Here is a 25,165-nt window from a genome sequence, read left to right as displayed (position 1 = left end):
TGTGCGGTATTGGGGGCTGACCAACCAGGGCTTAACCAGGGATGCAGCTGTGACGAGCATCCACAAACCTGAGCAGCCCTTGGGAGATGACTTCCCTGGGCAGATTTGCTATTCTAACAATGACTCGACCTGGCTTAGCTTGGAGTAGACAGCCGGTGATTCTCTTCCTCTCATCAGCCCTGCCTAGGCAACCCGTTGAAAACCGCTGACTCCCTAGTCCCGGGGTTCACCCATCTAGCCTCCTGGGAGACAGTGCTCACTTAGAGGAGGGTGTGAAGCAGGTGCCCCCACATGCTTCAGCCCCAGAACACAGGACTTCAGGCTGGTAGCAGGGCCTCAGCACATCAGAGCCCTGGAGGAGAGCCACGTCCCCGTGTCGAGAGCCCAAGGTGCAGCCTCTGCCTGTGAGCACATCTGTTCCCCCATCCCCCATCTCATTCACCACCCAGTCTCCATCCTTCCAGCCTAGACCCTTCCTGGGCAGCTCGGGAAGCTCCAGGCTCTCTGGGTCACAGTCTGGCACAGGCTTTATAAGACGGGCTCCCCCTTCCACAGGCCTGGAGGGCCAGCTCAATGCCACCTCTCCAGCAAGCCTCACCCCAGATCCTCAGCTCCAAGTCCATCGGAGCCATTCCACAGGCCCAAACCCTCTGCTGACACCCTGTCTTAAGAGCAGACCCTCTGGCTGAGATGCTTGTGTCTTGCCACTGAATGTCCTTCAAGACACTCAACTCATTTCCCCCACGGGCTGCAAGCCAGCGTGTGTTCTGGGATTGCACTGTAGGCAGGAGACCTGATTCAGTCACTCCTTAGAGCAGAGCTTCTCGGCCTTTTATATCATCGTCATCATCATCAGATCACCCCCCAAGGAGAAAAATTAAGTTTAACTTTATGAGAGAAATAAATGAGAACTAATAGGAAAAGGGTGGGGGGAGCAGTTAACAGGGAAGAGAAATAATGTCTGATTATTCCATGTCAAATGTACATTAATTTAATTTAGTAAGAGGGTAATTAGATACTAAGGAGTAGGAGTTTGTGATGTAAACTTGAGTTCTGGAGAAAAATAAACCATCGTAATAGCTAAGTTTTTTGTCCCCCTGCCCCCAACACCAATTTTTTACTCCTTTGGGGATGGTATCACCCTATTGAGAATCATGCCACAAAAGAAAAATCCTCAAGTGAGCAATTACATTAAAATGAGGCTGAGACCAGCCCTTTTCTCCAGCCGCATGTTCCCCGCGGTCCACAGAAGTAGGCCGGGTACCCACACCCCCTCTGCATGTCTCCAAGGTCTGCAGACCCCACCTCCTCCCAGCTTTGGCTGGGCGTTCCTCCCAATGCTCCTACTTCAAACTCAATTTGCTCCAAATTGTGAAAGAACTCTGCATGGGCAGACAAGATTTGCCGCCAGAAGCCCACGGGTTTGCTCCCTTTGTTGGGGAAGAATCCTGCTGTCCCCAGGACCCTGATCTCCCCAAGAAGCAGCTGTGGTCACTTGGTCACTTTGCTGGGCAACCCCTCCCCTACACAGGCATAGGCCATGCCAGCCCCTGTGGAATGGAGGAGGTTAAATGAATTGTGAAATTAGGTAAGGCTCACTGTTTCACAGCCTCTCTAATTATTTACTAATTAAAAGGAACCATAACTGTTAATCAAGGGACTGAGGGTGTAGCAATGGTTGGCAGGGCTATTTGTGTGATGCCTTTGATGGGGAAACTAAATATTACTTGACACCTTCCCACAGAGCTTTCTGACAGGGCTTTAAACATCAATCAACTATTTAAAGTCCCACATATATTGCCTTTTTTTAATTACAGAGCTTTCCAGAGCTAAGGGAATGCAAAGGAAGAAAGAATGAGGTCGCTGCAAAGAACACTCCATTTGTCTTAGGATTTGATCTATTTCCCCTCTGCTTTATTAAGACCTCGCTTTGTTTTATAGATCCTGTGACCACGTTGCCAGTTTGTTTTCAACACAGTTTGCTTATTTTTTTCTCAGGGCAGGAGCCTCTCCACTTAATTGGCCTGCCTGGGGTGTTTGGAGCCTTCAGGAGAGGGCATGCATTCTGAGAGGTCTGATGCTGCATCTGGGAGCACCAGGCCTCTGGGTAACCCTTCCCCACCCCAAACACCCACTCTGGTTGTATTGTGAATACCACGTTGGGAAGGAAGTAACAAGAGTGTGCAAAATCTTTCCCCAAGGGGGAAAACGAGACCACACTTTAGAAAATAGAGCGACTTTTATGGATGCCCTCATACATGACATGCTATTTTTTTAAACAGTAAGTGGAAATACAAGGGACAGTGTTTCTTCGTTCCAGAGCACTCCACAGTCTAGAAGGCAGGCGAGTTTATGTATGTATGAGCGTCAAGTCTCACCTTGTCCTGGGCACTGGAAATAGTGTAAATACAGCAGAGTAGTTGCCTTCAAAGAGTTTACGGTCTACCGGTAAAGACAGCCAGTAAATACTTAAGTAGATAAACAGGATAACTTCAGGTATGGAGAAGTGCTATGGAAAGAATAAAAGGTGAAGGGCTGCTTTAGTTATGCCGGCCCAGGACCGCCTCGCCGAGATGGTAGTATTTGAGATGAGACCTGAGGAATGAGAACTAGGCAATTATATGTGGCTTTGAGGAAAAGTCATCCCAAGAGGCAGGAGCAGCAGATGCAAAGGCCCTGGGCTGAGCAGGAATGAGCTTGGCATGTCTGAGAGAGAATGAGAAGGCCGTGTGGACGGGAACGAGGCCAGAGTGTGGGTAGGACACAGTGAGGAGGCCGTGATCTCTCTTAAGTGTAATGAGAAGCCCCTGGAGGGTTTCCAGGTATCCAAGAAAAGGCTGGCGTCTCGGGGAGGCCCTGAAGCAGCACTGGCTCATCTCTGCGCCATCTGGTGGCTTCCCTAGCGATGCCCCGGCGCCATGCTCTGGGAGGACGACCTCTATGCAGGTACGTCTCAGATGGAGGCTCCATTGCAAGCACCGCCATGTTTGGCTAAGGTCAGAGAGGGGGTCTCCCCAAGATGCTCGCCTTCTCGTTGGCCAGAGACGGTGGCATGTTTAGTCTAAAGACCATGGGGATTCTCCTCAACTCTTTCTCACGTTCCAACTTCAAAGATCCCCCCACCTGTACCAGCCTCACCACCCCTCACTCATCCATCTACCCATTCACCCAATAGCACCTGGGTCAGGGAGCCAGATTACCCCAGGCCCTCAGGAGCCCCCAGCCTGGGGGAGAAGGACATAAGCAGCACCACGTCATGGGGCAGTGCAGGACTGCACACAGGAACAAGGCGCAGCACGTGCACATCGAGAGGACCACCAGACATTGCCTGGGGTAGCAGGGGGAACTTCCTAGAGGTGATCCTTCAGCTCGAGTGTGCTGGGCAGAGGAAGGTGGGGAAAGAAAGACACAGAACTGTGTGTGTAAAGACCCAGAGTCATGAAGAACCTCCAGGCAGAAAGCCCTGAGGGGGTATGGGTGCAGAAGTTTGGGTTTCTCCTGAAAATCCTCCAAGTGACTTATTTCTTATGAATTTTCCTCTTGAAGGAGGAAACTGCTTAAGCACTTGTGGAGTTACATCAAATGCAATATTCAACTGTTGTTAGACTTAGAAGGGGACTCAGAACCACAGTGAACATTGCAGCCACCATTGGGCATCCACTCAACCATGTTTCCCCTTCATTCTTGCCGACAAACTCCAATCTGTTCAGCTTGCCATCCTCCTCCACGTATCTGTGTGCTCCAGAGGAAAGGGCCCATCCTCAGAACTGGGAGTGGGTGGGGGCCCACCAAACATTTCTCATGCCAGCAATTTGTTTAGGCATGGACCTGTGACATAATTTTGGCCACTGAGACACAAAGAATCTTCTAGGGAGCTTTTTGGGAAAGTTTTCCACATTGATAAAAGGGACTTAGGAAAAGAAACACTCCCTCTTCTTCCACTGGAGGGTGGTGAATCAGCACATGACAGCTGGCACTGTGGCAGCCACATTGGGACCGTGAAGATGCTGTCACTGGCAGGCTGAGAATGACAGAGTGGGAATGTGGACAGGGACATGACTCATTGTTGAAAGACTGGATTCACTAAACCCAGAGCCATCCAGCCTCAGCTGACACGCCGGAAGATTGCTTTCTGAGGCTCCAGCTCCCCTGGCAGGCCATGTACACTGCCAAGTGAAAGTGCAGACCTGCTCAAGGTCCTCCACTTACACATGGGTGTAGACTCTTAGCAGTTTAACACCCTAGGGTGCAGTTTGCTTGTGCTTTTGAGTCTGACTTAGGACCAAAGTTCTAGGTTAAAGAGGTGACCCTCTACGTGTCTGGTCTCAGACTGGAAGATCCAGGGGATTCCCTGGTACCCAAGAGGGAACAGAACTCAGATTCATGGAGCATCTCAACTAAGAGAGAGAGCAAGGCTCGGAAAATGACCTATACCCATGGTCTAGTTACCTCACCTCACCCCGAGGTCATGGATCCTGCTGTGAGTGTGGGACACACTGGCACAGAGCCCGGGCACCTGGCCTCAGCCAGTGAACCTTCACGCACACTGATTCTAGGAAAGAGCTGGGACTTTAGATCACAGACGTGCCAGTAGGTCAAGGCGTGGCTCTGCACCTCACCACTGGGGAGCCTTAGCCTCCCTGACCTCCCGGGGCCTTCCTTCCTCCCCTGTGGCCAACACCTGCCCTCACAGCTGTCACGAGGACTGGAGGAGGCGGGGCCAGTGCCCCCCAGTCCCCTCTCCCCTTCCTGGCACAAGGAAAGCCACATCCCCCAGCCTCTCTGGAGTTTGGCGGGGCCAGTGGCAGGTGGCACACAGCACCTGCAGGCTAGGCCCACCCATGCTGAGCAGCTCTCCTCTTCCTCCCCTGACCGCTGGATCCAGAGCACCCAGTGGAGGACGCTGAGGAAGCCCTAGCAGATAGCAGTACCAAAAGACAGAGGAGCCTGGATTCACAAATCACCAAGTGGAAGGCTGCCTGCTGAATGTCTCCTCAGGATTTTTTTTTTTTTTTATCAGATTCACATTATTTTTATTTATTTTTCTTTAAATTTGAGTAATAGTTGACCTTGGAAAAACAATTGCCAACATTTTTTTTCCAGTAATTTATGGTTGTATAGTTTTTTTTTTGTTTTTTTTTTTTAAACATCTTTATTGAAGTATAATTGCCTTACAATAGTGGGTTAGCTTCTGCTTTATAACAAAGTGAATCAGTTATACATATACAATATGTTCCCATTTCTCTTCCCTCTTGCATCTCCCTCCCTCCCACCCTCCCCATCCCACCCCTCTAGGCGGTCACAAAGCACCGAGCTGATCTCCCTGTGCTATGCAGCTGCTTCCCACTAGCTATCTATTTTACATTTGGTAGTGTATATATGTCCATGACACTCTCTTACCCTGTCACATCTCACCCCACCCCCTCCCCATATCCTCAAGTCCATTCACTAGTAGGTCTGTGTCTTTATTCCCGTCTTGCCACTAGGTTCTTCATGGCCTTTTTTTTTTTTCCCCTTAGATTCCGTATATATGTGTTAGCGTACTGTATTTGTTTTTCTCTTTCTGACTTACTTCACTCTGTATGACAGACTCTAACTCCATCCACCTCATTACAAATACCTCCATTTCGTTTCTTTTTATGGCTGAGTAATATTCCATTGTATATATGTGCCACATCTTCTTCATCCATTCATCTGTCGATGGACATTTAGGTTGCTTCCATGTCCTGGCTATTGTAAATAGAGCTGCAATGAACATTTTGGTATATGACTCTTTTTGACCTATGGTTTTCTCAGGGTATATGCCCAGTAGTGGGATTGCTGGGTCGTATGGTAGTTCTATTTGTAGTTTTTTAAGGAACCTCCATACTGTTCTCCATAGTGGCTGTATCAATTTACATTCCCACCAACAGTGCAAGAGTGTTCCCTTTCCTCCACACCCTCTCCAGCATTTATTGTTTCTAGATTTTTTGATGATGGCCATTCTGACCGGTGTGAGATGATATCTCATTGTAGTTTTGATTTGCATTTCTCTAAGGATTAATGATGTTGAGCATTCTTTCATGTGTCTGTAGGCCATCTGTATATCTTCTTTGGAGAAATGTCTATTTAGATCTTCTGCCCATTTTTGGATTGGGTTGTTCGTTTTTTTGTTATTGAGCTGCATGAGCTGCTTGTAAATCTTGGAGATTAATCCTTTGTCAGTTGCTTCATTTGCAAATATTTTCTCCCATTCTGAGGGTTGTCTTTTGGTCTTGTTTATGGTTTCCTTTGCTGTGCAAAAGCTTTTAAGTTTCATTAGGTCCCATTTGTTTATTTGTGTTCTTATTTCCATTTCTCTGGGAGCTGGGTCAAAAAGAATCTTCCTGTGATGTATGTCATAGAGTGTTCTGCCTATGTTTTCCTCTAAGAGTTTGATAGTGTCTGCCCTTACACTTAGGTCTTTAATCCATTTTGAGTTTATTTTTGTGCATGGTGTCAGGGAGTGTTCTAATTTCATACTTTTACATGTTCCTGTCCAATTTTCCCAGCACCACTTATTGAAGAGGCTGTCATTTCTCCACTGTATATGCTTGCCTCCTTTATCAAAGATAAGTTGACCATATGTGTGTGGGTTTATCTCTGGGCTTTCTATCCTGTTCCATTGATCTATATTTCTGTTTTTGTGCCAGTACCAAACTGTCTTGATTACTGAAGCTTTGTAATATAGTCTGAAGTCAGGGAGCCTGATTCCCCCAGCTCCATTTTTCGTTCTCAAGATTGCTTTGGCTATTCGGGGTCTTTTGTGTTTCCATACAAATTGTGAAATTTTTTGTTCTAGTTCTGTGAAAAATGCCAGTGGTAGTTTGATAGGGATTGCATTGAATCTGTAGATTGCTTTGGGTAGTAGAGACATTTTCACAATGTTGATTCTTCCAATCCAGGAACATGGTATATCTCTCCATCTATTTGTATCATCTTTAATTTCTTTCATCAGTGTCTTATAATTTTCTGCATACAGGTCTTTTGTCTCCTTAGGTAGGTTTATTCCTAGATATTTTATTCTTTTTGTTGCAATGGTAAATGGGAGTGTTTTCTTAATTTCACTTTCAGATTTTTCGTCATTAGTGTATAGAAATGCAAGAGATTTCTGTGCATTAATTTTGTATCCTGCTACTTTACCAAATTCATTGATTAGCTCTAGGAGTTTTCTGGTAGCATCTTTAGGATTCTCTATGTATAGTATCATGTCATCTGCAAATAGTGACAGCTTTACTTCTTCTTTTCCGATTTGGATTCCTTTTATTTCTTTGTCTTCTCTGATTGCTGTGGCTAGGACTTCCAGAACTATGTTGAATAATAGTGGTGAGAGTGGGCAACCTTGTCTTGTTCCTGATCTTAGTGGAAATGGTTTCAGTTTTTCACCATTGAGGACAATGTTGGCTGTGGGTTTGTCATATATGGCCTTTATTATGTTGAGGAAAGTTCCCTCTATGCCTACTTTCTGCAGGGCTTTTATCATAAATGGGTGTTGAATTTTGTCAAAAGCTTTCTCTGCATCTATTGAGATGATCATATGGTTTTTCCCCTTCAATTTGTTAATATGGTGTATCACATTGATTGATTTGCGTATATTGAAGAATCCTTGCATTCCTGGGATAAACCCCACTTGATCATGGTGTATGATCCTTTTAATGTGCTATTGGATTCTGTTTGCTAGTATTTGGTTGAGGATTTTTGCATTTATGTTCATCAGTGATATTGGCCTGTGGTTTTCTTTCTTTGTGACATCTTTGTCTGGTTTTGGTATCAGGGTGATGGTGGCCTCGTAGAATGACTTTGGGAGTGTTCCTCCCTCTGCAATATTTTGGAAGAGTTTGAGAAGGATAGGTGTTACCTCTTCTCTAAATGTTTGATAGAATTCACCTGTGAAGCCATCTGGTCCTGGGCTTTTGTTTGTTGGAAGGTTTTTAATCACAGTTTCAATTTCAGTGCTTGTGATTGGTCTGTTCATATTTTCTATTTCTTCCTGGTTCAGTCTCGGCAGTTTGTGCATTTCTAAGAATCTGTCCATTTCTTCCAGGTTGTCCATTTTATTGGCATAGAGTTGCTTGTAGTAATCTCTCATGATCTTTTGTATTTCTGCAGTGTCAGTGGTTACTTCTCCTTTTTCATTTCTAATTCTATTGATCTGGGTCTTCTCCCTTTTTTTCTTGATGAGTCTGGCTAATGGTTTATCAATTTTGTTTATCTTCTCAAAGAACCAGCTTTTAGTTTCATTGATTTTTGCTATTGTTTCCTTCATTTCTTTTTCATTTATTTCTGACCTGATCTTTATAATTTCTTTCCTTCTGCTGGCTTTGGGGTTTTTTTGTTCTTCTTTCTCGAATTGCTTTAGGTGCAAGGTTAGGTTGTTTATTCGAGATGTTTCCTGTTTCTTGAGGTAGGCTTGTATTGCTATAAACTTCCCTCTTAGCACTGCTTTTGCTGCGTCTCATAGGTTTTGGGTCGTCGTGTCTCCGTTGTCATTTGTTTCTAGGTATTTTTTGATTTCCCCTTTGATTTCTTCAGTAATCACTTCGTTATTAAGTAATGTATTGTGTAGCCTCCATGTGTTTGTATTTTTTACAGATCTTTTCCTGTAATTGATATCTAGTCTCATAGCGTTGTGGTCGGAAAAGATACTTGATACGATTTCAATTTTCTTAAATTTACCAAGGCTTGATTTGTGACACAAGATATGATCTATCCTGGAGAATGTTCCATGAGCACTTGAGAAAAATGTGTATTCTGTTGTTTTTGGGTGGAATGTCCTATAAATATCAATTAAGTCCATATTGTTTAATGTATCATTTAAAGCTTGTGTTTCCTTATTTATTTTCATTTTGGATGATCTGTCCATTGGTGAAAGTGGGGTGTTAAAGTCCCCTACTATGATTGTGTTGCTGTCAATTTCCCCTTTTATGGCTGTTAGTATTTGCCTTATGTATTGAGGTGCTCCTATGTTGGGTGCATAAATATTTACAATTGTTATACCTTCCTCTTGGATCGATCCCTTGATCATTATATAGTGTCCTTCTTTGTCTCTTGTAATAGTCTTTATTTTAAAGTCTATTTTGTCTGATATGAGAATTGCTACTCCAGCTTTCTTTTGATTTCCATTTGCATGGAATATCTTTTTCCATCCCCTCACTTTCAATCTGTATGTGTCTCTAGGTCTGAAGTGGGTCTCTTGTAGACAGCATATATATGGGTCTTGCCTTTGTATCCATTCAGCCAGCCTGTGTCTTTTGGTGGGAGCATTTAATCCATTTACATTCAAGGTAATTATCGATATGTATGTTCCTATTCCCATTTTCTTAAATGTATTGGGTTTATTATTGTAGGTGTTTTCCTTCTCTTGTGTTTCTTGCCTAGAGAAGTTCCTTTAGCATTTGTTGTAAAGCTGGTTTGGTGGTGCTGAACTCTCTCAGCTTTTGCTTGTCTGTAAATGTTTTAATTTCTCCATCAAATCTGAATGAGATCCTTGCTGGGTAGAGTAATCTTGGTTGTAGGTTTTTCTCCTTCATCACTTTAAGTATATCCTGCCACTCCCTTCTGGCTTGCAGAGTTTCTGCTGATAGATCAGATGTTAACCTTATGGGGATTCCCTTGTGTGTTATTTGTTTTTTTTCCCTTGCTGCCTTTAATATGTTTTCCTTATATTTAATTTTTGACAGTTTGATTAATATGTGTCTTGGCGTGTTCCTCCTTGGGTTTATCCTGTATGCGACTCTCCGTGCTTCCAGGACTTGATTAACTATTTCCTTTCCCATATTAGGGAAGTTTTCAACTATAATCTCTTCAAAAATTTTCTCAGTCCCTTTCTTTTTCTCTTCTTCTTCTGGTACCCCTATAATTCGAATGTTGGAGCGTTTAATGTTGTCCCAGAGGTCCCTGAGACTGTCCTCAGTTCTTTTCATTCTTTTTTTTATCCTGCTCTGTAGTAGTTATTTCCACCATTTTATCTTCCAGGTCACTTATCCTTTCTTCTGCCTCAGTTATTCTACTATTGATCCCATCTAGAGTATTTTTAATTTCATTTATTGTGTTCTTCATCATTGCTTGGTTCCTCTTTAGTTCTTCTACATCCTTGTTAAATGTTTCTTGCATTTTGTCTATTCTATTTCCAAGATTTTGGATCATCCTTACTATCATTATTCTGAATTCTTTTTCAGGTAGACTACCTATTTCCTCTTCATTTGTTAAGTCCGGTGTGTTTTGAGCCTGCTCCTTCATCTGCTGTGTGTTTTTCTGTCGTCTCATTTTGCCTATCTTACTGTGTTTGGGGTCTCCTTTTCACAGGCTGCAGGTTCGTAGTTCCCGTTGTTTTTGGTATCTGTCCCCAGTGGCTAAGGTTGGTTCAGTGGGTTGTGTAGGCTTCCTGGTGGAGGGAACTAGTGCCTGAGTTCTGGTGGATGAGGCTAGATCTTGTCTTTCTGGTGGGCACGTCCACGTCTGGTGGTGTATTTTGGGGTATCTGTGGCCTTATTATGATTTTAGGCAGCCTCTCTGCTAATGGATGGTGTTGTGTTCCTGTCTAGCTAGTTGTTTGGCATAGGGTGTCCAGCACTGTAGCTTGCTGGTCGTTGGGTGAAGCTGGGTCTTGATGTTGAGATGGAGATCTCTGGGAGATTTTTGCCATTTGGTATTACGTGGAGCTGGGAGGTCTCTTGTGGACCAGTGTCCTGAAGTTGGCTCTCCCACCTCAGAAGCACGGCCCTGATGCCTGGCTGGAGCACCAAGAGCCTTTCATCCACACAGCTCAGAGTAAAAGGGAGAAAAAATAGAAAGAAAGAAAGAAAGAAAGAGGCTATAATATAGTGAAGTAAAATAAAGCTATTGTAAAGCAAAGCTATACAGACAAAATCTCACCCAGAAGCATATACATATACACTCACAAAAAAAGGAAAAGGGGAAAAATTAATATCTCCTGCTCCCAGAGTCCACCTCCTGAATTTGGGATGATTCGTTGTCTATTCAGGTATTCAACAGATGCAGGGTACATCAAGTTGTTTGTGGAGTTTTAATCCGCTGCTTCTGAGGCTGCTGGGAGAGATTTCCCCTTCTCTTCCCTGTTCGCACAGCTCCTGGTGTTCAGCTTTGGATTTGGACCCGCCTCTGCGTGTAGGTCGCCTGAGGGCGTCTGTTCCCCGCCCAGACAGGACGGGGTTAAAGGAGCAGCTGCTTCGGGGGCTCTGGCTCACCCAGGCCCCGGGGAGGGAGGGGTACGGAGGAGGCGGGGCGAGCCTGCAGCGTCAGAGGCCGGCGTGACGTTGCACCAGCCTGAGGCGTGCCGTGCGTTCTCCCGGGGAAGCTGTCCCCGGATCCCGGGACCCTGGCCGTGGCGAGCTGCACAGGCTACCGGAAGGGGCGGTGTGGAGAGTGACCTGTGCTCACACACAGGCTTTTTGGAGGCGGCAGCAGCAGCCCCAGCGTCTCACGCCCGTCTCTGGGGTCCGCGCTGATCGCCGCGGCTCGCGCCCTTCTCTGGAGTTCGTTTAGGCGGCGCTCTGAATCCCCTCCCCTCGCGCACCAGGAAACAAAGAGGGAAGAAAAAGTCTCTTGCCTCTTCGGCAGCTGCAGACCTTTTCCTGGTCTCCCTTCCGGCTAGCTGTGGTGCGCCAACCCCTTCAGGCTGTGTTCACGCCGCCAGCCCCAGTCCTCTCCCTGCGATCCGACCGAAGCCCGAGCCTCAGCTCCCAGCCCCGCCCGCCCCGGCGGCTGAGCAGACAAGCCTCTCGGCTGGTGAGTGCTGCTCGGCGCCGAGCCTCTGTGCGGGAACCTCTCCGCTTTGCCCTCCGCACCCCTGTGGCTGCGCTCTCCTCCGTGGCTCCGAAGCTTCTCCCCTCTGCCACCCGCAGTCTCCGCCCGCGAAGGGGCTCCTAGTGCGTGGAAACCTTTCCTCCTTCACAGCTCCCTCCCACTGGTGCAGGTGCCGTCCCTATTCTTTTGTCTCTGTTATTTCTTTTTTCTTTTGCCCTACCCAAGTACGGGGGGAGTTTCTTGCCTTTTTGGAGGTCGGACGTTTTCTGCCAGCGTTCAGTGGGTGTTCTGTAGGAGCAGTTCCACGTGTAGATGTATTTCTACTGTATCTGTGGGAAGGAAGGTGATCTCCGCGTCTTACTCTTCCGCCATCTTCCCCTATTTTTGCTCAGGATTTAATGTCAGCAAAAAATAAACCTCTATTATGTCGGGTGTTGGGCAGTTTGTTACATTAGCTAGCATCAATAATCCTGACTAACACAAATGTTATGGGAGGCATAATAGTAACAATAGATGCTTTTAAAAATCACGATTTCTTTTTCTATCTCTTGCTTTCTTCTCTCTTCCTAGAACTTGCTCTGCCCCTTTAAAATTCAAGGACAGGCATCAGTGCAGAGATGGCTCACAGGAGGCTCCTTTGAAACACTGCCTGTGGGCTCTGCCCACCTCAGCTCCTGCTGGTCAACTCTGAAGCCCACGGACGTTTAGGATCTGTGCCATGTGGAGGAGGCCTGTACCTGCAAACACTTCCTCTGATCCCCAGTGCTGGCCCAAGACATGTGCCAGCCTGCCTGGGACCTGGAGAGCAAGGGTCACGCCTGTCTACTTTGACCTCATTAAATTTCCCTGTCTCCAGGAGGCTGGAGGAAGCCGGGCAATGCAGGTGAGGACAGGTCTCCAAAACTGGCCTTGAAGACTCTGCTCCTTGCCAGGACAGTGGGACTGAGCGTGCCCGGAGACCCATCTCTGAAAGGGTGCTTCTGCCCCTGAACAGCCTCAGAAAAGAAGAGGGAGTGTGGTGTGACCTCATGTGGGATAGGATGATGATTCTGAGTCTCTGGACTTAAGGGTATAAGTTCTGGGGACGTAAAATGGTTTGGCTTGTTTGCAGTTCATCTGTGTGCCCAGTTCTCTGACGCCTACATTCCACACACAGTCTCTGTTTTCCTTCAAAACACAGCACCTCTTCAAGGTCCCAGAAAGAATCAACTCTCGCAGAAAAGTCAGCAAGCATCTAGACTAGACACAGAATGGACAGACAGGGAGGGAATTAAATCACGCACATCTTAGCCAGAAACTTTTAAATTCTTGGACAGACAGGGAGGGAATTAAATCACGCACATCTTAGCCAGAAACTTTTAAATTCTTGTTAGACTTTTAGTCTTCCTAAAACCAACCCCACCCATAACACATCACCACTGTCCCCTAAACTCTGGGGCCCCTCTTTCCTCCATGTTGCAGGGGACTCGGGGCTTTCCCAGTGTCTGTCCCCAAATCTGCATAAGAGTCCCCAGCGGCCACCAGGACAAAGGACTCCTTAGAAGGCAGCCGAGGTGCACGTGTTCTTTGAGTCCTGTAAGGTCTTCCCTCAGGAACCAGCGCTCTGCCCAGTGAGGGGTCCGGTGAACAAAGCATGTTTCCCCTCTGCTGCACATCCATCATCTGTCTATCCACCCCCCCAGCCACCCCTCCTCATCTTCATGCAGCCGCAGAGCCGAGCTTGCCTGGCCAGCATGGTGGGGGGAGAGCGGTGTTTTCCTGAAACAGCACATGGTCCAGCGAGAGGAAACGCAGACAGGTGAGCTGACTGTAGGGAGGGAAGAGAAAGGGCTAGAAGTGGTCCTTGTTACGTCAAGGAGCAGCTGAGACTCAGAGGAGGAAGTCACAGTCAAGTTCCTGCCCTTTAAGAAGACCCAAGCCCCACCTGGCACCAGCAGGTCTCGGAACATGTTCCCTCAGAACCTCAGAGCCGGCACAGTCCAGGAGAGGCCGAGACAGAGGGGCACAGCGGGGCTGGGGGAGGATGGGGCAGAGCAGGTCGGGTCCTGAGCGGCCTCTGGCAGATGCCAAGGGGAGCACCCGGTCCTACACAGTCATGGGCTCCAGGCCAGGGGCACACAGGCTTACCTGGGGGGCTTCAGACAGGGGAGCAGCCTGCAAGGGCTCTGGGTGCAGGGCACACACTCAGCCAGAAACCAGGAAGGGCTGTGCGGCTGTGCACGGGGAGGGGGAGGGAGGAGTGGCGCCCAGTGTGTCTGAGGAAGAGGGAGGTGACCAGGACGCGAACTCTAGTGAACCACAGCTATGATTTTTGTTTTAACTGAAGGAGAATTTTAAGCCAGGCAGTGACTTTTTTGGTTTATAAAGACCTCTCGCTTAGAAATCAGGCAGAAATCAGGCTGCATTCATCCAAATGGGAGAGATGAAGGGTGCTTGGCAGTGGCCCTGGAGAGCTGTCTGCATTCAAAACATAATTAGAAAGTGGGCTCAGGAAGAGAGGCTGAGGGAGCAAAAGAGAAGGTGACCAGGAGGACCCCGAGTTCTCTGCCCACCAGGTCTTGAGGGGGCCACTGCTGAGATGGGTGGTCACGGGAAAGGGCCCGCTGGGTGGGGAAGATCGGGACCTGGTCCCCAGCAGGTCTGCTGGACATGCCTTTGGGACATCAAAGGGGCAGCTGGATGTGCAGTCCAGAGCCACAGGGGCAGTGAGCTGGAGGGACAGGCTTGGTGACCCTGGCGTGACAATCATTAAGAGGAGCTCTGGGCACAGACGGGATGACAGACACATGTGCCTGGAAAGGAGAGCTGCGGGCTGCAGCAGTCAGGGGGGCGTCTGCTAGGCAAGGCCAGGTGAAGGGCACCTGCGCGGTGACAGGCAGAGAGGCCGGGCCCTCCGGGGTCCAGCTCAGAGCCCGCCCCATGCTCTCCAGGGAATCGTTCCCTGCCATCAGCCTGACTCAGAGCTGCTGTTAGGTGGGGAAGATGGGCACACCCGCCGCCCCCGTGGATTAGTCAACAGGAGTCAAGGAGACGCCCACGCGCGAGCCACAGGACCTGGCTCTCCGCAGCTCCTCATACCCGCAACGTCCTCACCAGTCTCAGATGTTTGTGCTCCTTAGGTTTCTATCTGTGAATGAGGAGATGCACTAGTTCCACCTCTGCGAAAAGATTAGGAGAAATTACTTCCGGACACAGTCATTAAAATGACACAGTTATACATGTCAATATTAATAACACACGGACATGTGAGCTAAGGGCTCCTCCAGGGGCCTGTCCCAGAAGAGTGTGTCCAGCACGTTAGCCCTGACATCTTCTCTGCGGTTTTACTGTGTGAGGGAGATAGATCCAACTGTAAGGAATGCAGGTGAACCCCTGATGGTACTTCCGTCTTCCAGAAGGTGGGCCTTGTGTCAGAATTCTCACAGAGGGGCAAGTCCAGGAACCTTGGGATAAAACACGTCATTGATCTTCACCCAAAGCACATTTGTCCCTGGATATGATGGTGCAAACCCGGTACGGAATGCAGGAACCCAGGCTCATTCACTGCCCAGCTCACATTACTATCTGTGTGAACCTGAAAAAACATGCAACTCCTGAGCCCCAGTTTACCTGTCAATCCAGAGGGAGCTTTCACTCCTGTCGGTCAAAGTGTACACAAGTGTCATGAGGTTCAAATTAGACCATAAAAAGCATGATCCTACCTGGTGAGTAAATGGAATCAATTATCAAAAGCAATTAGCAGATTCTTGGTCAACGAAATTGATTACGGAAAATGAATGACTTATGACCCCCCAAAAATTTGAGTTTAACAAAAAGAAAAAAGAGATTTAACCCAACAGTGTTCGGCAGATCAGCCAGCATAGTCTCTATGTACAGTGTATCCTATAAGCAACTAAACCAGAGAAGTTTCTCAGGAAGATGCATTGATTCTGATTATGGTGTCAAGATGCAACTATTCTACTGGAAAGACACCCAGCATGATACAGCAGTTACCCCTGCTCCCCACTCCCTTTCCCAGTATTGGGATGGCCCAAATTCTCCTCTAGAACTTTCTTGCCAATGCCCATTATGTGGGTCTTCATTATGTCTCAAAAGATTATCCATGGGCCCACTAACCATTAATTCTATATTCAGGAGAGAAACACTTTAATTAACAGAACAATAAGAATTTATCGGAATATTTTTCATAGCTCAAATCTGCTGAAGAAATGCAAAATGTTAATTTAGGAAAGTATCAATATGTCCTCTACAGATAATACACTGCCCATTGCCTGGTACATTTTAAAGGGATTTGAGACAAACACTAGGCATATGCAATTATGGGTCCTGTGAAATATAGACACAGCATCTTTTTCTTAATTAATAACCTGGGCAGCCAAAGAGTATTAGCAAGTGATATAAAAGAAGCTAATTATCACAGCAGACTGGGGCAGCAGCCTTCAGCACAAAGATAAGGCAACCTTCTTTAAACAAACAAGTGGGAAAGGATTTTTTTTCCAACGGCCATCTTTACAGGAGGAACAGATGTAGACAAGATCATTGTTTATGTGTACAGAGGACCGTCCCAAAGGCCTTTCCTGGCACCACCTTCCCATCTTCAATTCATCCTTCACCGTGCAGCCCTTCCTGAAGGGCAGCTTCAAACCTCTCCTTGCCTTGATGGCCCCAAGATGAAATCCAAACTCCTTGCTGTGGCTCATGAGGTTTGCACAACCTGAGCCTGGTGACCCCATCAGCCCTCTCCTGCCTCTGGAGCCCCCATGCTGGCTCCAGCAGACTCTGTGTTCCAGGCTCTGCCCACTCCCCTGCCTACTTCTTGACTTGCTGGGACCAGCTCAGGTGCACTTCCCGGAACCCGCGTTCCAAGGACTCCAAAGCATCTCATCAGCTGTGTCTGACCTGCAGGAGGCACTCAGAAATATTCCGTGGAATAGATGAATAATTGAGTGAGTGGGGGAGCACTTGACAGAGCCGGCCCATATCTCTGACCAGATCTTGCCTGGGCTGTGATGAGAAGGCCTGTGAACACAATGACAAAACAGTGTCCCCTTAGAGCAGAAGGGGGACTGAGTGCGACCGGTGTCAGAAGCCAGTCCTGGCCAGGCCCAGGGCTCCGTCTGCCATGCTCTCTCTCCAGCCTGGGGCTAAGGCACAGCCTGAGCCAGCAGAGTGAGTGACCCCGTGATAAGCCCAGCAAGGCTGATGGCAGACTTTCTGTTCTAAGCAGCATGCTTCGTTGTGCTCCAGTGAGTAGATAAACTCTCCCATGTAGCCGGCACAGCTCAGTGGAGAGATGAGGAGAAGGACTCTCCCAGGATAGCAGTTAGATGTGCTCCTGGGCTGGAAGGTAGCTGTCTGCAGGGGGAGAGGGCCAAAGCACCCTGCCCCCCACCCCCGCAGGGGCCGCTTTCCTGAAAGGAGAACAGAACCTCGAGGGTTCCAACGCTGCTACACAGGACTCAGCTGTCAACGTTGATTGGATGATAGATAACCTGTGAAGGCCCCAGTGCTCGGGGTCTCCCCAGGTAAGGCCGGCTGGGAACAAGGTTCACTCTACAGAGCAGCCAACCACGAACTGCACAGGATGACCTTGTACTTGTCCCTGAGGAAGTTACAGCTTAGAAGGACAACTTGTCTGTAGGTAAAGGTTAATGTCCCCTGAAGCTTGCTCCAGAACACTATACATCCATTTCCAGAGCTAAAATCACCACTCATACGCCAACGGCTCCCAAACCTGGCACTGCAGCACAGACTTCTCACCTGAGTCTCAACCTAACATCCCACAGCCTGTCACATAGATATCCCACAGGTACTTGAACTCAGAACTGAGCTCAGCATTGTTCTGTGTTCCTAGATCCAATGAATCAGACTAATAGTCAACCAGTTTCCCAAATCAAATGCTGGAAGATCATCCTTGACTTCTCCTTCTCCCTCTTCATCCACTGCCCTAACTACAGCCCAAATATCATTGACTTTACCTCTCAAATAACTTTCCAACTCACATCGTATCTGCAGGCCAGCTCTCATAGCTTATCTCCAAAACTATTGCAACATCCTTTTAAAAGCTCCCCCTGACTCCATCCTTTTCATTCCATCCTCCACTTGGACCACCAAGGTGGCCATGTCACCTTGCTGCTTAAAATCATGTCTTTCATCCCCAAGCCCATCCTTCCCTACTCTATTCTGTGATTTAAGGCTGGAAATCTGCAGACAGCCATTCTCAGACTTAGGAGCCAGCTGGCTCTGGTTAAGATACACCAGTGGAAGACAATGGCAAGAGAAAGGGAGAATGGGATCCTGTCGGCACCAAATTTTGCCTCCCAGTAGAGGAGTAAAACACATTAGCTCCGACGTCTTTCAGAACTCCAGCCCTGACTCTGCAGCACACCCCTAGGATTACGACAGCTGCTCTTGATGTACCCCCCAGCAGCTCAACATAGATGCTGTGTCCTCGGAGGTCCAGCCACCAGCCAACTGTGCCCCTTTGAAGACCTCAGTGGCCCTGCCTCTGAGTTCCTAAGATCTGGGAACATCATTTCCATTTGTTTCTACAACCTTAAGTATAATAGCTGCTTCCTGCAGTTCCTCATACCTGAGTTACTGCAGAGTTCCTTTCACTCTGCTCTTTCAGCTCTGTGTAACCAATACCTTGTGTTAAATCTCCTCTAATTGAAGTGCCTAGCATGGTTTCTTTCATCCTCACTGTACTTCATCTGATACAGGTAGATTGAAAACACAAGTCTATGTCTATTCCTTCACAAAATACCACTAAAATAACAGTAAAAAGAAAAATCAAAAGATCTAAACCTTCAAGCACAAAGAAAACACATGAAAAGATAACCACAGATGAGAGATATCAACCACATTTTGCAGAAGGGAGAGCAGCTGAGAAAACGGTAACTGACTTGGTGGACCAGAGAAAGCAGAAAACTCTGTACCTGCAGTTGCTTGGAGGCATCAGGAAGCAAGGCAGCTTCAATTGCAGAACTCTAGAAGAGTGGAGAAACAGGGACTACAGACACTCTGCGGTGAGCTCGCAGGGTGAGGTTGAAAAAAACAAAGAGGTGTAAAAACCTGAGATCTATGTACAAAGAAAAGCAGATCCCTTCCTCCAGCCACACAGCAGAAGCTGCTCCTCCCCGTGGTTGCTGAACGAAGCAGATCACTATTGAAAGCGTGAGCCAGAGAGGGCCTGGAGAGCAGACCGCTGAGGCAGGGGTTGTCTGAAACACAGGGAGTAGGGGGCATTCAGCAACAGTCTGCAGTGCAAATCAGCTAGCTCCTTTTTTTTTTTTTTATTGGAGTATAATTGCTTTATCATGTTGAGTTAATTTCTGCTCTACGGTGAAGTGAATCAGGGATATGTATACATATATGCCCTCTCTCTTGGACCTCCCTCCCACACCCTCATCCCACCCATCTAGGTCATCACAGAGCACCTAGCTGAGTTCCCTGTGCTACACAGCACGTTCCCACTGGCTATCTATTTTACACATGGTAGTGTATTTATGTCAAATCTCCCAATTCATCCCACCCTGCCCTTCCCCCCCGTGTCCACAGGTCCATTCTCTACATCTGCATTTCTATTCCTGCCCTGCAAAAATGACTATACTAACCAAAGCAATCTATAGGTTCAATGCAATCCCTATCGAATTACCAATGGCATTTTTCACAGAATTAGAACAAAAAATTTTACAATTTGTATGGAAACACCAAAGACCCCAAATAGCCAAAACAATCTTAAGAAAGAAAAATGGAGCTCGAGGAATCAGGCTCTCTGACTTCAGACTATACTACAAAGCTACAGTAATCAAGATAGTATGGTACTGGTGCAAAAACAGAAATATAAGTCAATGGTCCAGGATAGAAAGCGCAGAGATATACCCATGCACCTATGGTCACCTAATCTATGACAAAGGAGGCAAGAATATACAATGGAGAAAAGACAGCCTCTTCAATAAGTGGTGCTGGGAAAACTGGACAACTACATGTAAAAGAATGAAATTAGAACACCCCCTAACACCACACACAAAAATAAACTCAAAATGGATTCAAGACTAAATGTAAGGCCAGACACTATAAAACTCTTCAAGGAAAACATAGGAGAAACACTCTTTGAAATAAATCACAGCAAGATCTTTTATGACCCACCTCCTAGAGTAATGAAAATAAAAACAAAATTTAGCAAATGGGACCGAATTGAATGTAAAAGCTTTTGCACAGCAAAGGAAACCAACCATAAACAAGATGAAAAGACAACCCACAGAATGGGAGAAAGTATTTGCAAATGAAGCAACAGACAAAGGATTAACCTCAGCTAGCTTCTTGTTTCCTCCCTACCTCTTCTCAGGAAGCTACCAGAGCACATGCACCAGCAAAAGGAAGGCACAAATAAGCTCTTAGATACCACATCAAAAACACAGGTGACAAAATATAAAAAACAGATGCTACCATCCAGAAAGTAAAAAGACAACATTTTTAACCTTTTATTTCTATTCTCAAAAATAGAATAGAATGTGGAGAAAGGGGAACTCTATTGCACTTGGTGGGATTATAAATTGGTGCAGCCACTATGGAAAACAATGTGGAGGTTTCTCAAAAGAACTAAAAATAGAACTACCATATGACCCAGCAATCCCACTCCTGTATATATATCCGGAAAAGATGAAAACTCTAATTCAAAAAGGTACATGCACCCTAATGTTCATAGTAGCACTATTTGCAATAGCCAAGACATGGAAGCAACCTAAGTGTCCATCAACAGATGAATGGATAAAGAAGATGTGGTACATATATTACAATGGAATACAACTCAGCCATAAGAAAGCATGAAATTTTGCCATTTGCAACAACATGGATGGATTTGGAGGGTATTATGCTAAGTAAAATAAGTCAGACAGAGGGAGACAAGTACATATTTGGAATCTAAGAAATACAACAAGCTAGTGTATATAACAAAAAAGAAGCAGACTCACAAATATAGAGAACAAACTAGTGGTTACCAATCTCGAGAGGGAAAGGGGAGGGGCAATATAGGGGTGAGGAATTAAAAAGTACAAATTATTATGTATAAAACAAGTTACAAGGGTATATTATACAACACAGAGAATATAGACAGTATTTTATAATAACTATAAATGGAATATAACCTTAAAAAATAGAATGTAGAGACTATTTACAAATCATGTATTCCATAAGGGACTTGTATCCAGATATATAAAGAATTCATAAAAATCAATAAGAAAAATTTAAATGACCTAATTAACAAATGGGCAAAGGATCAAAATGGACATTTCTCCAAAGAAGATACACAAATGGCCAATAATCACATTAAAAGATGCTCAACATCATTAGGGAAATGCAAATCAAAACCACAATAAGACTCCATTTCACACCCTTAAGATGGCTGTAATCAGCGAGGTAAAATATCAAGAATTGCTGAGAATGTAGAGAAGCTAGACCCCTCATACATTAGTGGTGGGAATGTAAAATGGTTCAACCACTGTGGAAAACAATTTGGTGGCTCTTCAAAAAGTTAAACATAGATTTACCATATGACCCAGCAATTCCACTCTTAGATATATACCCAAGAGAAGTGAAAACAGGTGCTCATATAAGTACACATACATCCATGTTCATAGCAGCACTATTCACAATTTTCAAAAGTTAGAAACAGCCCAAATGTCCATCAGTAGATCAGTAGATTTTTTTAAATGTAGTATATAAATAAAATGGAATAATAACCAGTCATAAAAGAATGAAGTACTGATAAATGCTATGTGGATGAACCTCAAAAACATTTTACAAAATGAAAGAAGCCAGATGTAAAAGGCCACGTATTATATGATTCCATTTATATAAAATGTCCAGAATAGGCAAATCTATAGAGGCAGAAAATAGATTAGTGGTTGCCAGAGGCTGGGGGAAAGGGTACTGGGGAAAGATTGCTAGTGAGTATGGAGTGTCTTTTGGGCGTGATGGAATATTCTAAAATTAGATTATGGTGATTGCATAACTCTGTGATTATACCAAAACAAAAAACAAAAAAAAACAAAACATTGAATTGCACACTTTTAATTGGTGAAATGTATGGAATGTAAATTTTCTTTCACCTGATGAAGCAAAATTGTCCGTGTGTGAGGTGTTTCAGATAATTTACACATTCCATACTAGCCTTGCCTGGGAAGACATAACCATGACCATGGAGCAGGAATCACACCTTCATTGCAGAAAATCCATGGAGCAATTCATGAAGGATTATGACCCCAGATTATGATCTAATTAACTGAAACACTCCTGAGATAACAGAAATAACTTTTGCACAGTATTTTCCATTTTGAAATGCACTTTATAACTTAATTAGTCTGAAAGCTATCAGTCCAAATCTTTCATTTCCCCATGACTATCTGATAATCACACACACAGGAACCCTTACACGCATATACCTCAAGGACACGTGGCACAATTATGTTTAGGGCAGATTAAGATGTCAATCTCTTTGCAGCATCTGATCTCCTTTTAGATGCATGTTAGCAAAAAAACAGCTTGACATGAGGATGATCTGGTTGTCTCAGGAGTGCCCTTGCATCCATCATGACCAGTTTGGTCAGTCTCAGAAGGCTGGGACAGTCCAGGCAGGCACTGTCCTAAGGAGAGTATAGAGGAGAGGGAGGACCAGAGAGAGTCAAGTGGAAATGGTGTAATTCAACAATTCTCAAGGAAAGCTGTCACCAAGGGGTCATGCAAACCATAGCCACAAAGGAAGGCAAGTGGGACACCAAGGCAAGCCAGTCAGGGAGCAAGGCTCGGGTTTGCAGGACCTGGGCAGCAAAGGCGGGGTTCAGAGAGCTCAGGAGAATGGCAGAGTTAGGAGACACCTGTGTTAGGGGAACATATGCTGTTTCTCTGCAGGTTTCCCTTTCCCCTTCCCACCCATTAGCACCTCAGCCACTGCCCTCCTGAGACCAAACAATGAAGGAGGTCACTCCCTGCCCCTGGAGATGGTTTGTGAGCTTCTCCATCAACGTGCGAGCCTACTGTGGGACTACCTTCAGCCCCTCTGCTTCCAGATTTGATAGGAAAAGGTCATTTTTCAAACCAAACACGGAACAGTCCATCAGCATGTGCTGAAGATGATAAAGCACCCTCTCCTACAGTCTATTTTCCCACAAATCTTCTTTACCAGCCCCTGCACACTCCAAGCCAGCAGCTCTCACACTTCAGCCAGCATCAGAAACACTGGGAGGGTCACTAAAGCACAGGGTGCTGGGACCCTAAGGTGGTGATGACGGTGATGCAGGCGCAGAAACCACACTCTGAACCCACCCTCCAAATTGTCCTCCCAAGCCTCCAGGCGCACTCAGTAGCCCTATGACCTCAGAGAAGTTCTGGAGCCTCGACGTGCCTTGTTTCCTTATCTGTAAAGTGGAAAACTCCCAGTTCACGGGGTTGTTGTAAGAATGAGTGAGCTAACAGGTGTGAAGGTTGGGGACAGTGCCTGACACGCACCGGTGCCGTGCCCGTGTCTGAGCTCGTGACCATCCCCCAGTGACTTGCCAGTGCACAGGATTGGGTGTCTGATGCATTCATGGTCTCTGGTGGGAAACACTGTTCATTTTCTCATGAGAAGTGGATCTGGTACAGCTGTTTCTGCCTATATCCTAGCTGACGTTTCAATTTAGGTGCCAGCTGTACACGTCTCTTCACAGGTGCATCAATTGATCCAGCAGCTTTGAGTGAGAACTTACCTTCCAGATGTGATGTACTAGCGTCTGCCCTGACTTCTCACCTCATTACAACCCTCCTCGCCCATGCAGGTCGGGGAGAACGCAGAGGCCGGCCTGTCCAGTCCAGCTGAATTTAAGGGCAACAATTATTTGACTCTTGTGTCATGGTTTTGTACCTTTAAATAAGCCACAATTTAGATAGATAGATATAGATATATAGATGTAACTGAATCACTGTGCTATACATCTGAAACTAACACAACATTGTAAATCAACTATACTTCAATTTAAAAAATAAATAAAATAAACCCCAAGTTCTTTGTAGGCAGTGGTTCCTTCTTTCATCCCTGTGCTGACAAGAAGCGGGGGTGCTCTGGGGAGGAAGAAATGTGCTCGTGCCTGAGTGAGGCCATTTGTGAAATGAGGGTTCAGGTGGGCAGAGCCGGCACAGGGTCTCATGGAGAGACAGCTACTTTGAAAACCAGAAGGTGGGCAGCCCCCCACCTGCTGGGACTCAGTTCTCACCTTGCACACAGCAGGAACTCACTAGAAGCCTCGATCCTTCCAGCACCCACTGCATGGGTTGTGTTTACTGGTCTCTCCGCAGGCGCGGTGGATGGACCAGGCTGCCCCACGTCGGATCCCGGCACCCAGCACAGCCTGGCTCACAGAGGGCCTCAGCCAGCAGGTGCAGGATGGGAGACAGGGCTCATGGTTGAACTCTGTGCTGCTGGGTAACTGGGCCCCCGCTCGGGACAGAAAGTCAGTCATTTGCCCCCATTCACTGTCCGCGGCAGCCTATAGATTGCTACATGCTAGCTTCTACTCTCCCTGGCAGTTGTAAATTGATCATTTGATGATCTATTCCAGCATTTTCTCACCCTTCCTGTTAAGCTGACAGATGCCTAAATGTAGGCCCAGGCTTGCTGAGGGTGGGCACTCTGTGACCAGAGCTGCTTAGGGTCTGCAGGAGGCTTGAGTCTGAGCTGAGAAGTTCTTTCTGCAAGTCTTTGATCCGCATCTCTGCAACAGTGGTTCTCAAAGTGTGGTACCGGCCAGCACCATCGGCATTACCTGGGAATCTGTTAGAACTCCACATTTACAGGATTCAGTCCAGATCTGCTGACTCTGATACCTGGGGGTTGGGGCCCCACCAATTTGTGTTTTATGAGCCTTCTAGGTGATTCTAATGCTCACTAAAGTTTGAAAGCCACCGTTCTGGAGACCCCAGGAAGAAGTTAGGATTGAGACAGTAATTCTTTATTGAAGGTGAAGAAACTCAAAGCCAAATGCATATGATTTGTACAAGGTGACTCATTCGTGTATTCTTTTATTCTCTTATTAATTTGTCAAACACTTACCGATTGCTGGCTCTATGCACGGCACTGGGATAGAAACACAGGTTACAACTCCATATTCAAGAGTTCACTGTCTAGTGAGAGGAGACAGAAATGCAAAAGAGGGGATTAAAATCTGCCGATGCAGTCAGCAAGCACTCTCATGGCCTGGAAGTGCTGGGCAGCTGCCCCAGGACACGATGGTGAACGTGTCACCACACGTCCAGCCTCGTGGATGCTGCAGCTGAAAAGGGAGCCAGACCTCCAGAGAAACACTCACAGACAAAGGCTGGGCTAAGTGCTGTGGAGGCACCCAGG

The sequence above is a fragment of the Balaenoptera acutorostrata genome, chromosome 8, assembly GCF_949987535.1.
Source record: "Balaenoptera acutorostrata chromosome 8, mBalAcu1.1, whole genome shotgun sequence".
Taxonomy (NCBI): domain Eukaryota; kingdom Metazoa; phylum Chordata; class Mammalia; order Artiodactyla; family Balaenopteridae; genus Balaenoptera; species Balaenoptera acutorostrata.
The sequence above is the reverse complement of the archived record's forward strand: the minus strand, read 5'-3'. Positions refer to the sequence as shown.